Here is a 12,252-nt window from a genome sequence, read left to right as displayed (position 1 = left end):
TTAAGACAAACTCACACTACAAAGACTAAGGTGATAGTAAGTGTTTAAGTGTAAGTGTTTATATTTTTATTCAGAATGTTATGTCTTTGATAGATGATGAAATGAGGCATATGTTTTTAACGTCTTTCTCTTTGAACAGTCTTTTTCCATCACTGCTTTTGATTTTTAACCAAGCCATGTTATTAGTTCACTAATCAGACCAGTGTTATATAACAGCTACATACTGTACATATATGCGAGTAATTGGTGGTTAATCCTCTGCTGTAGAAGCCAAGGTGTTGATAAAGGTCCTCTGGGTCATTAATAAGTCTGTGCATACACACACACACACACACACACACACACACACACATAGAGACACACACACTTAAAGCTTATTATGGAAGAAATAGAAATGCAGCAGCAGCCACCTGAAAACTTGGGACAGGTGGTCTGTTCAAATTATTCCGTCTAATGAACCATTTAGAGAACGAACTTTAATAGTGGTATTAAAAGGATCATTTGTTCTCCGACAATAAAATTCTGTCCAAAGAAAAGTAAAGCTGAGGTAACAAAGAATAATTTCCATGATTCATTTTCCTTTATCTGAAATTTTTTTTACGCTTAATCTTTAATTTGTTTGCAAAGAATGTATATATCTCTGTCCTCATCCCATTTCTGTAAACACATGATAAGGAGTTTTGTGAAGGACATTACCTGCATTTCCTGTCATAACCTATTCCACATGCTCATGGCAAGCTGTTCTTTTTGGAAAGTCTGAAAGACCAGACTGCCAACTTTCAAGCTGCACTCACTGGCCAGTCCGTCTAGATGAGCACAATTAAGAATGCCTGGTCTCATTATTACTAAAGCTGTAATCATCATCTAAAAGGTTTTATGAAGACACAAATGGACTAAAACACTTGGACTGTGTTTTGTCAAGGTTGCAGTAACACATCTGAAAACACTCTTTCAGATGTCTGACAAATTGTATAGCAGAACCTTGTCAAGCAATGTCTGGGATTTGTTTTGCATCAAAAACCGGTGATGGATAAATAAGTAGTACCTGAAGGTAGAGAGTTCTTTTGAATCTGCTCTCATTACTTCTTCGCCCCCTCACCCAGCTCTGCCTTGAATTGACTGATGAAGGTCACTGTTAGGACAGTCTCTACACGTGTGTGTGTGTGTGTGTGTGTGTGTGTGTGTGTGTACTTCACATTGTCTGTGCTCTCTTCTCCCGCTTTTTATAAAAGCTGCCATACATGTTTCACATGACACGGAAGCTAGGGGTAATGCTCCTTGCTAAGAAAATAGATATTTGAAAGTAGCACTCAGTTTTGAAGCTGGATTCCAGCCAGCTTTTCAGCTCATTACAGACTTCTGTATAGAACCAGACTTTAAGACCATTGAGAGAAAAAGCTCATTATGGCTTTCATTTGTATCTATATAGAACCCGGTTGATGGAACTTGTTGCATACATTATTATTCCACATTCATTTGAATATTTACTGAGTAGCATCATGAAAAAGTGCAGGCTGAATCTGGATTAACTTGAACTGGATGGATGGATGGATGGATGGATGGATGGATGGATGGATGGATGGATGGATGGATGGATGGATGGATGGATGGATGGACAAGTGGGGTTAGGTGGTTGGTTTTACCAGAGAAATAGATGAACAAATAGAGAGATGATGGATAGGTTAACACTTGGATGGATGGATGGATGGATGGATGGATGGATGGATGGATAAATGGTTAGAATGGTTGGGTGGCATTTTGGGTATTTACATCTGCCAGAGAAGTGGATAAAGACAATAGAGGAAATTGATGAATGTATTGGTGGATGGTTTGATAGATTAATCTATGGATAAATGAATGGACAAATGGGTGAAGTTGGATAGATGAGCAAAAATATAAATCGATGGATATCTTGAGGGATGAGTGGATGGTTCATAGTTCATAAACAAATACATAAGGATAAATAGATGATGGATGGATGGATGGATGGATGGATGGATGAGTGAACAACCAACAGATTAATGGAGTAACCGACAAATAGAGAGATGGAAATATCTGATGGTCACATATTAATTGACTGAATAATTGAAGTTTGGGGCTGATGCATTCATTTTGACATTATAATTATTTGCATTTGGGAAAGATCTAGAGATCCACTTAATATCAAATATCACAAAGTTTACTTATGAAATATGAAACATGCTCATAAACTTGAGTATCTAGTAAAATTCACCAAGCTCTCATATAAAGCACCTCAAAGCCTATTTAAACATATCTTGCAGACTGTACTGTAATGAGGTTTCCTGGTGCTTATAGCTCTGCACAAATGTCATTGGTAAATGAGCTGCCATTGCTCTATATACTTAATGGGAATTTTTGTTCCCTCTTCTCTTGCTTAATGGAAAAATCCATTGGTGGATAAATGGCTGGTGTATGAAGCAGAAAGGCAGGCATTATCACCCTGTCTTGCTCATGAGCCAGTAGCAGCCAAATAAAATATAACCCCCTGTCTGTACTCTCCCGCACCAGCTCTCATGTCACCTCCAACCCCTGGCCTTTATTTAAGGATTGGACGCTCTGGGAGAGACAGGCGCCTAATGGAAACAGTTTGTCACTTTTTCGGAAACATGGCTGTTTGGCCAGAAATCCTCCATGCTGGTAGAAACGATGGACTTATCCTTGTCACAGAACCCTCCTTGATTCTAGCTCCAGTTAAAGCACACATATTTTTTTTATGAACATCAGCTATGTCTAGTTTGCTTTACTTCATATTTCTTAGTAAAACTGAGAACCTTCTAGATAATCACCATTTTATGGTGATTCTTGGAAAACATTTACATTAAAAAAACAACCTTGCAACTCCATTTTTCACAGGAACAGTTCTAAAGGTTGGGGAATTTCGATGCTGTCGCACACCATATGTTGCTCTTTGACCTGAGCAAATCTCTGCTGAAGTGTAAGCATCGCATGGCACGGGACTGCTATGCCTCTAACACTCCTGCATAAGAAGGTAGCATCCAACAGCTGGAGCCTATTCATCTGAATCAACAAAAACATCTATAAATGTTTTGGAAACATATGGTGCTGGTTGCGTTCCTCTGCTGCTACAGTAGATGCAGAGTTTGAGATTGAACACAAAATACAAAACTCATTTATGTTTCCAGTTCCAGAGCTTCTGTCTAAATTTACACAGCTCTAAAGTATGAATAGTGTGCCATATTGTATATATGGACAGTGGATCTACGATTAAGGCTCTGAGTTACTGATCACAATGTCAGCTGCCAATGATGGGCTCTTAAACTGACACTGTGCTCTAACCTAAACTTCCGAACAAGTGATATGCAAAGGAAATGTCATTATTCTGTAATGTATGTGTGACAAACAAAATCTGCTTAATTTTCTATTACTATAGCATCTTACAGAAAACTAATAAAACATCTAAAACATAAAAAAACTAAAGCTAGATAAAATAAGCAAACGTTACAACTAACCCAATGCCAGACATCGATCTTGACAACAAGCCACTATCATTTCCTGTCTTTCCCATTACTGACAGTGACGCATTTCAATTCATTGAATATAATGAAATGTACTTTACTTACAGCCATACAGAAGGGCTTTTCCAAAGTGATACAAAACCATTTAATCCATTGCAAATCTGCTTGAGCCGAGCTCACTAATGTAGCTAGCTGACTATTTGCTTCAAACTGTGATGTGGACAAGGTGAAGTTTACCAGTTTACCAGCAAGGAAGTGATAAACCTTCAGAGAAAACATATAAATTTCTCCGGGACCTGAAATACTAATAGTGACATGATTGTAATATGTAGTCATTTTTATTCCGCATAAAGTTTCTTGCATTTAATCTCTCCGCTAATAGTTTCAAGTTTTGCCCAGGGACACAAAAAAAAACAAAACATTTTTTAAACAAAACTGTAAGTAAATTGTTCCTGTGAGTATATTTCCTTCAGGAGCAGAAGGAAATTCACATCACAATATCTTTCTTTCCCACACACACACACACACACACACACACACACACACACACACACACACACACACACACACACACACACACACACACTTGTGATTGCAAGTGCTAGTAGAATCCATTAATCAAGATTTTTTTTTCAAAGGGCAAGGGTATTAAGTGAGCAAGAACTGTCACTCTGGGCCTTCTGAAAGCAAAGATATATCACTGACTGTGAACATTAACATAGCCAAAACATTAGCTGGTCTTGATTTAGGCAATCAGGCGCAGATAATTGCCACATTGAGAGCATCAGCCATTACTTTTTAGGAGGCAGGTAACTGAAAAAACTAGTCTCATTAGACCATTAAAAAAGAAATTAAATATATCAAAGTGCTACAGTCTTTAAGCCCTGGGTGTAGATTACCTGTTGAGACCAGGATTGTTCATGTTGAGATGTTTTCATTTATTACTTTATGATGAAATCTGACGGACATTTACAGGATTTCATTTGAGGATTTGTTGTTGAATCGTAACTGCCTCTACAGCCACCAAGATGGGAAAAACATCTAGGGAAACTACTGTTACACAGGCTTGTTATACCAAAAGAAAGAAATGTGGTGGCTGAAACTTTTTATATAACGAAGAAGTTAAAAAACTTGAAGATATTCCAGTAACTTGCAAAAGCAGCAACTAGAAAGCAATGTTTAATTAGAATGGCTGACAAGTTGCAGTACAGCTATATGACCGAATGCATTGTTAATGTACACTACCAGCCATATGTTATGACACAGTAGATATATTTTTATTGTCTTAAAGTCGTTTTGATTAAGGCTTATGAACTGGAAAAATGGTTTTAATTTTATTAGAAAAGATAATGTCCATATGTGAATTCCTTTCTAAATCCAAACAGTTTTAATTGGTTTGTTTAACACTTTTCTTGGTAACTGCACACTTCAAAAATGTTAATGTCTTAATCATTATTTTTATAGTTATGATAATTAAATAATGATCGTAAATATCGGCAAATATTGTCAATATTGACAATTGACAAATCCCTTCTATGAGCAGGTGTGTTCAAGCATTTGACTAGTGAAGTGTAGTACAAGAAAAGAAAGAAAGAAAGAAAGAAAGAAAGAAAGAAAGAAAGAAAGAAAGAAAGAAAGAAAGAAAGAAAGAAAAATATAAACCATGACCACACAACATAGTAAACAACTCATCCAGGTAATCTAGGAAACATTTCCATAAATGAAAGGATTTATCTAAATATTAAATTATTCATTCATTCATTCATTCATTCATTCATTCATCATTAACTTGTTCATCTTCACCAGTGTTTTATCCAAGTCAGCATCAATGTAGATCTTAAGATCTGGGCAAGTCAGGAATACAGCCTAGATACACCTCCAGTGCATCACAGAACATAAAATAATTATCAGAAAGCAAATGTTATTGCCTGGACTTTTGCTTCTGGCAATAGAAGCATTACACACTAGTACTCATAACAATGCTTCAATTGGTCACAATACACATAAGGCAGAATCCCTGCCTGGAGGAGCTGTGAAACACATAAAAGAAGGCATGCAGCAGGCGGCCTGTACCCTTTGCAACATGTTACAAATACCAAACACATTTGGGGATTTAAAAAAATAAACAGATTAAAAAAACGCAACAAAGCCAACCAATAGAAGGTAAGACTGAACTATAGTCCCCTAAAGATAGAAACAACAGCCTTAGAATGAGGAGAAGAACATACTAAGATCTACAGTATAAAGCAAAGCTAAAAGAGGCCAAATAAGGCCCTAATAAGAGATAAAACACTTTCCTGATTTAGTGATCCAAGCACTAGCACAGTCAATTGAACTTATCCAGGCTATAGGCATGATCCCCAGCCTACTGACTTACTGTGACAAGTCATACACAAATACAACATGCATTAAATATTGGCCTGAAAGAACATTCAGGGATGATTACTAACAGTGTTGTAAAAGGCAGTGTAGTACCAGAGAAATTTAATGAATCATGCCTTCAAGCTTTAACGCCCATTAGCCACTGATGGCCCAGTGGTAAACAAATCGGTAGGAAGCAAACAAAAAATCTGGGAGCTAACTGTCTGAGATGAAACCAAATTAAAGACAGTATATGGACACCTGAGCGATTATCACATGTGCTTATTGAACATTCCATTCTAGTTTTATTCCCCTTTCTGTTTCAATAAGCTCCAACTTTCAGGGAAGGCTTTTCACTGAATTTTGAAGCATGGCTGTTGGGAGTTGTGATAATTCAGCTGCAAGAGAATTAGTGAGATCAGTCAATGATGTTGGGTGAGGTCGTCTTTGGTGCAGTCAGTGTTCCAGTATCTCCCAAAGGTGTTCAGTGGGGTTGTGTCAGAGTCAGGGCTCTGTGCTGGACACTCCAGCTCCTCAGCTCCAACCTTAACAAACCATTTGTTAATGGAGCTCGTTTTGTGCTCAGGGGCATTGTTATGCTAAAACAGATTTGAGCCTCAGTTCCAGTGAAGAGAGATTGTAGTGCTACAGAATACAAACGCATCCTACACAATTCTGTGAAAACAGTTTGGAGAAGATGCTCCTATGGGTGTGATGGTCAGGTGTTCACATAATTTTAGTATAGAGTGTAACAGGTAAAATATTTTAGTTCCTTAGTTTATAGCTAGCTACTGTAAACATTTTTGTACATAACATACTGCATAATTGCATTGATTGCAGACAAATACATATATTCCCTTTGCTTGTACAAATAATTCTATTTACATATTTAAATAATTTCATTATATAACGTTTTATTATATTTCTTTTTCAAATGACTTCAGCTGGCTAGTTTGTTGCCTGTGTTTTTTTCTGTTTACACAATAAGCTAGCAAATCATTACACACGTTATGGTGCTACCCCATTCTCTATCCTTTAACTCACTGTAGTTAGCTGACTGCTCAAACCATAGTGCTCTTCTAGGGAGACTATAAAAAAGTTCTAAAGCTCCATTTAGGGTTCTAAACTAATATCCTAAAAAAAAGTTCCTTTTGGAATCCTTTCTGAAAAAACCCATCTATCATGATTTATATAAAGAACCTTAGTGGAATCCCCTAGAGAGACATGCTGAAGAACCCTTAAGGGTTTCCATTTAACTTAGTAAAGTGTAATAGTGTAGTTTCCTGAAGGAGTTTTATTTGAAACCTTTTCTATGAAGAAACCCATTTGTTATATGATCCTAAATAGAATCTTTCAGGCCCATTGTGTGGACAAGGCTAGCTTTCTACAGGGGTTATATTTAGAGCCCACTCAGATAAGAACAATACATAAATTTTACACAACCTTAGAACCTAGGCTACACACTGCACATTAGAAAGTATAGAACCTATAATTATTTCTCTAAATCTGGTAGCTGCAAATCAAAAAGAAGCAAAGGACAGAATAAATATCAGTGATTTCAGGAACCCAAATCTACAACCTAAACACATTTTATGAAACATAATATAAAGGATAACATGAATAGCTGAAAGTCCAGGTCCAGGCTAATTGCCTGTGATCCCTTTCCCTTCATCATTCTGAAGCTAGCCCACTGTAGATATTACTTATGCTTGTCTTGAAAGATTTGTGATGTGCTTAGTGAATCTTATGCTAGTTTGTTGGTTGGTGCTGTTTTTTATTATTCCTACACTATGAGAAGCTGTCACTTCTAATGTCACATGGGAACATTCATAGAAATATTTCAGTGTCCTCATATATAAATGATAAGAGTCAGAGCTCTTAAAAAAAGAGCAAGAGCTTTTCTCACTCTCCGTTTTCCAGCAACGTTCAATGTGATATTAATGAGAGATCCAGCCTAGAAATTGTGAATAAAACAAATGCCGGAGTCAAAGTTCCACAATGCAATGCTGATTGACAATGCAGTCATGTTGAGGTATAGCAGAGATTTTGTAAGAGACGAGGCAAGAGCTAAAGCTCACTAGCAGCAGATAGTCCAATGGCATTGTGAGTAACGTATTAAAAAAGAGCAACATTTAAATGAAAGATGTTTAAATGGAACTGTAAATTCTACAGATATGATAATGATATACCTGTATATATATATATATATATATATATATATATATATATATATATATATATATATATATATATATATATATATATATATACTCTTTATAATCACACTATCTGGTACATGATGGACCAAGTTTTCTTTCTCATATTGTCACAGAGAGATTGTTTCTTCCTACCATCACCTCGGGCTTGCTAATTATTATTATTTTTTTTTCTTTATCAAAAGTGTATAATTTATATCCTAGATGTATACATTTATGTAAATGTCCATTGATAAAAGGGCTATATAAATGAGTTAAATTGAATTAAACCTAGAAGGGAATGAATGTCGGTTAGGGTGGATTTTTCCTTTAATGTTCTAGCATGTTCAGCGTCTGTGAATAAATGTAGGGTTTTTTTTAAAAAAAAAAAAAAAAAAAAAAAAAGGTAAACATGCACTAAAAGTACTGAAAGGATTCCACCTGTCAGCAGTCACAGAAACCTGGATGCAAATAATAACAAGCGACTGATCCACTGGGAATGAACACGTACATCACTAAGCTCAAATCCTCAGGAGTAGAATTTCTGTGGATACTCAGCAAACATACCCCTGTTTAGTGTTTCTCAGCCAGTATATACACTATAATTCTGCTAATTAACAACCAATTAACCAGCTGATGAGCATGAAGACTGGGACAGACTTCACAGACAATCTGATGAAAGTCTAATCTAACGTTCACGTTTTCACAATCGTGGTCATTAGCACGACAGTAGCAAATGCTGTTCGATGTTAATTCGCATAAAGGTCAGCCTGGCTGGTGTTCCTTTAAGATGCACACTTTTATTCAGATGTTTAACTTAAAACCTGGTCTAATTCCCCTTGACGTTGCTAGAGCGGGAGAGTAAACACGCCTAACATAGAGTGATCTCTCTCCAGGGGAAGGTTCTTGGCATGGGGCCTTGCCTTTTTAAGCGCTCTTCACAGGAGGCTGTCAAATGCTTACTGACATTCCCTCCCTCCAGTTCATTTGGCTCTAACAAGCCAAGGGAGAGATAGAGGACCAAATGATGACAAATGCTTCATCTGGCATGCAGCAATACATTTACTTACTAATAGGATTGCATTGATAGCATTTTGGGGTAGATCATAGTAGCTTAAAATAAATGTAATGCCTGCTGCAGGCTTTTGAGGAACTTATAAATAGAAAAAAACACTGATTATGAAATAGGATATGTTCAACCGGTTACAGAAGGTATAATACAGTTGAGTGCAAAAGTTAGCATCCCTTATAAGTTTTGTATTGAAATAGAGAAATTGTTGGAGTATGTTGTATTCATTCATTGTCTCACTCGTTGAACGGCAACAAGTGAGATAATGAGGATGGGGTATAAAAGAATTTACAAAACATTAGATGTACCTTGGAACACTGTAAAGGCCATCAAATCATTACAGAAAATGGAACACCACTGTGACCAAGAAACAGACATCCTTCCAAAATGTATAAAAGCAACAGGACAAGACAAAAGTTTACTGCTAAGAGAGCTTTTTAAAGATGCTGATTTCATTTTCCAGCAGGATTTGGCACCTGCCCACACTGCCAAAAGCACCAAAAGTTGGTTAAATGACTATGGTGTTGGTGTGCTTGACTGGCCAGCAAACTCACCAGACATGAACCCCATAGAGAATCTATGCTGTATTGTCAAGAGGAAAATGAAAAACAGTAATTAAAGCAAAAGGAGCCCATACCAAGTATTGATTACATATACAGTAAAAGAACATACTTTCCAGAAAGCCAACAATTCACTAAAATGTTTTTTAAAGTGGTCTTATGAAGTATTACAATTTTTTGAGATTTTTTGGTGGGTTTGAATTGGTGGGTTTTTGTTAAATGTGAGCCAAAATCATCACAATTAAAAGTACCAAAGACTTAAACTACTTCAGTAGTTTTCCATGACATTTTAATTTATTGAGATGCACCTGTATTTCTTACATTATTCACGTCTCATGAGACAAATTCCCAAAGGTATGCTACGTCATGCATCACCAAAAGCACATCACTATGTCAGCATCATGCTACTTTCTACCACCAGAACAAAGTGTAGGGAATCAGAAATAACTATAAAAATATTTTAAGTAAAAAACCTTCAAGTGTCTGCTAGTAATCTTAAGAGGAAAAGGTAATTCACCTTTTATCAAGACAATGGCATTGTTTTTTATTTAATTGTTACACATTGTAATTTCACACTGCACACTGATAGTAGAAAAAATAAATCTAACATGAGTTATCATGTTTTAATTTTTTTACATCACAAAAACCTGACACTTTATCAGTGGTGTGTAGAATGAATCTTGAATGATCCTGACGTGTATCGGCAATTACTAGGTTTCTAGTAACGAAAGAGAGTGTAGCTTAAAAACTGCCACTAGTCCTTGATGTATATCTAACATGGATCAGTATGTTCTTTATAAATACAGCCCAAGAGAAATATGACATTGAAGCTGAGGAAAATCAGCAGATCATACAATTTAGGAATATCGTAAATACCCCTAATTCTTTTCTGTATGCAGTATATTGAGTAGATCTTTTTTGTATTTGTAATAAAAACTGAACAAGGCTCCAGAGCACACATCCTAACCAGAGAAATAGCATGTAGAATAAACTACAGAACTTTCCACTCTGTTTATTGGAATTTATATTATTAACTAATATATTGGAAAAATATACTGGAAAAGATTATTTCCTGTGTCATATGTTCTTTGTTTTTCTATTTCTTTTTGAAACAAAAATTGATTACAACCTCCATGTACCAGAAACCTCTGATACGTCTGTGTTCCGATTTCATTTACAAAAACATACAGTTCCAAATTCGTCTCAAGTAATAAAAGCTGTATTCTGTCACAAGGCAAGAATCCAGCAACAGAGAAAATATTAGGAGAAAAAGGAAGTTTTGCCATGAATCTCTCAGTCTTCAAAAGGCAGAAGACATCTGGCAGAGTTATAACAGATATGTCAAGAAGAATGGGGAAGATGTGCCAGGCAATCTGGTAGAGTTAGAACAGCTATATAAAACATAACATGCAGGAGAGGTGCAGTGTGGGGTAAATACTACTTCTGAAAAGATTCAAAAAATGCTTGGACACTAAAAGTAATATATTTAAAAAAAAAAATCTATAAAGGGAAATGCAGACATAAAAATAAATTGATACCGTTTTCATAATGTTTATCTTAAAATACACTATTTGGCTGATTTGTCATAATGAGAAAACATCTGTGAAACTTACCACACCAAAAAAAACTTACTTTGTCATCCTGTTTTTTCCACCTAAGGGGAAAATACAATCTTTTGCCCGGACTTGTTTGCTATGTATTTCATATCAACACTGTCTCATCAACTCTATGCTTTAAGACAAACCACTGCTGCATTATGGCTTTTGAGGATGTAATAATTGGCTTTGATAAAAAAGTCCACAATGACAAAGGCAGGACAAGGAAATGGCAAATAAGCACTCAATCGCACATGTCCTAAAATTAAATACATGGGAATTGAAAACGAGTGCTGTGTGTGCATGGCATTAGTAAGTAGTGCTCTTCTTTTTGCTACTGCTTGCAATAATTAATCACGAGAGGTGGCAGGCTTTCTCCAGCAGAGCAGCAGCTGTAAATCCACAGTGCCTCAGTGAGACAGGTGCCCTCCAGCCGGTTCCTGTCTACTGCGCCACTAATGCTTTGTTTCCTGGTACTCTGGAAAAATCAGCTTGCACGCAAAACCCTTGTTGCACCATCATCTCATCTTGACTAATTTTAGAATTTCAGCTGAGGACGAATTATACCGAAGTGTCACTTCTCCCTACTGGATTGCATCATAATATAGTTTCGAAAAGAAAAAGAAAAAAGCCTGAAAGCAGCAAAGTGCCTTTGAGGTTTAAAAGAAGAAGCTTCACCGTTGTCCCTTTACTCTTTATTCTTAGCATTAAAGAGGTCTAGAATAGTGATGTGATGACTGATGACAGTTTTTGGGACATGCAAAGCTGGCTTCTCTTTTAGCTATATAGTAAGGAAAAAACTATATTTTGTTTCCAGAATAATGTTCACATTTTGGAGCTGTTTTGTCATTGAAACACTGATATAAAAAAAATTGCTTATTTTGTATATTAGTCAATGACAAGTTTTAAATATTTCCCTAAGAGCATTATAGAGTAAATAAAAACAGAGATAAATTAGAGCTATACTCATCTTAC

The 12,252-nt window shown here is 36.1% G+C and overlaps 1 protein-coding gene and 1 long non-coding RNA gene across 3 annotated transcripts in view; one reads left to right on the top strand and one right to left on the bottom strand.

The window, feature by feature from the left end:
* Nucleotides 1-12,252, bottom strand: part of gfra4b (GDNF family receptor alpha 4b) — a 66,653-nt gene that overhangs the window by 38,481 nt on the left and 15,920 nt on the right. The gene's annotated exons all lie outside the window — the stretch shown is intronic.
* The window catches only part of LOC113654853, a 34,932-nt gene continuing 34,594 nt past the window's right edge, over nt 11,915-12,252 (top strand). For both annotated transcript variants that reach the window (XR_003443570.2, XR_003443569.2), the window contains exon 1: nt 11,915-12,065. This is a non-coding gene — a long non-coding RNA (uncharacterized LOC113654853). The remainder of the gene's footprint in view (nt 12,066-12,252) is intronic.

The sequence above is a fragment of the Tachysurus fulvidraco genome, chromosome 10 (genome assembly GCF_022655615.1).
Source record: "Tachysurus fulvidraco isolate hzauxx_2018 chromosome 10, HZAU_PFXX_2.0, whole genome shotgun sequence".
Classification (NCBI taxonomy): Eukaryota; Metazoa; Chordata; class Actinopteri; order Siluriformes; family Bagridae; genus Tachysurus; species Tachysurus fulvidraco.
Note: the sequence above shows the minus strand (reverse complement) of the source record. Positions and strands in the feature narration are given on the sequence as shown.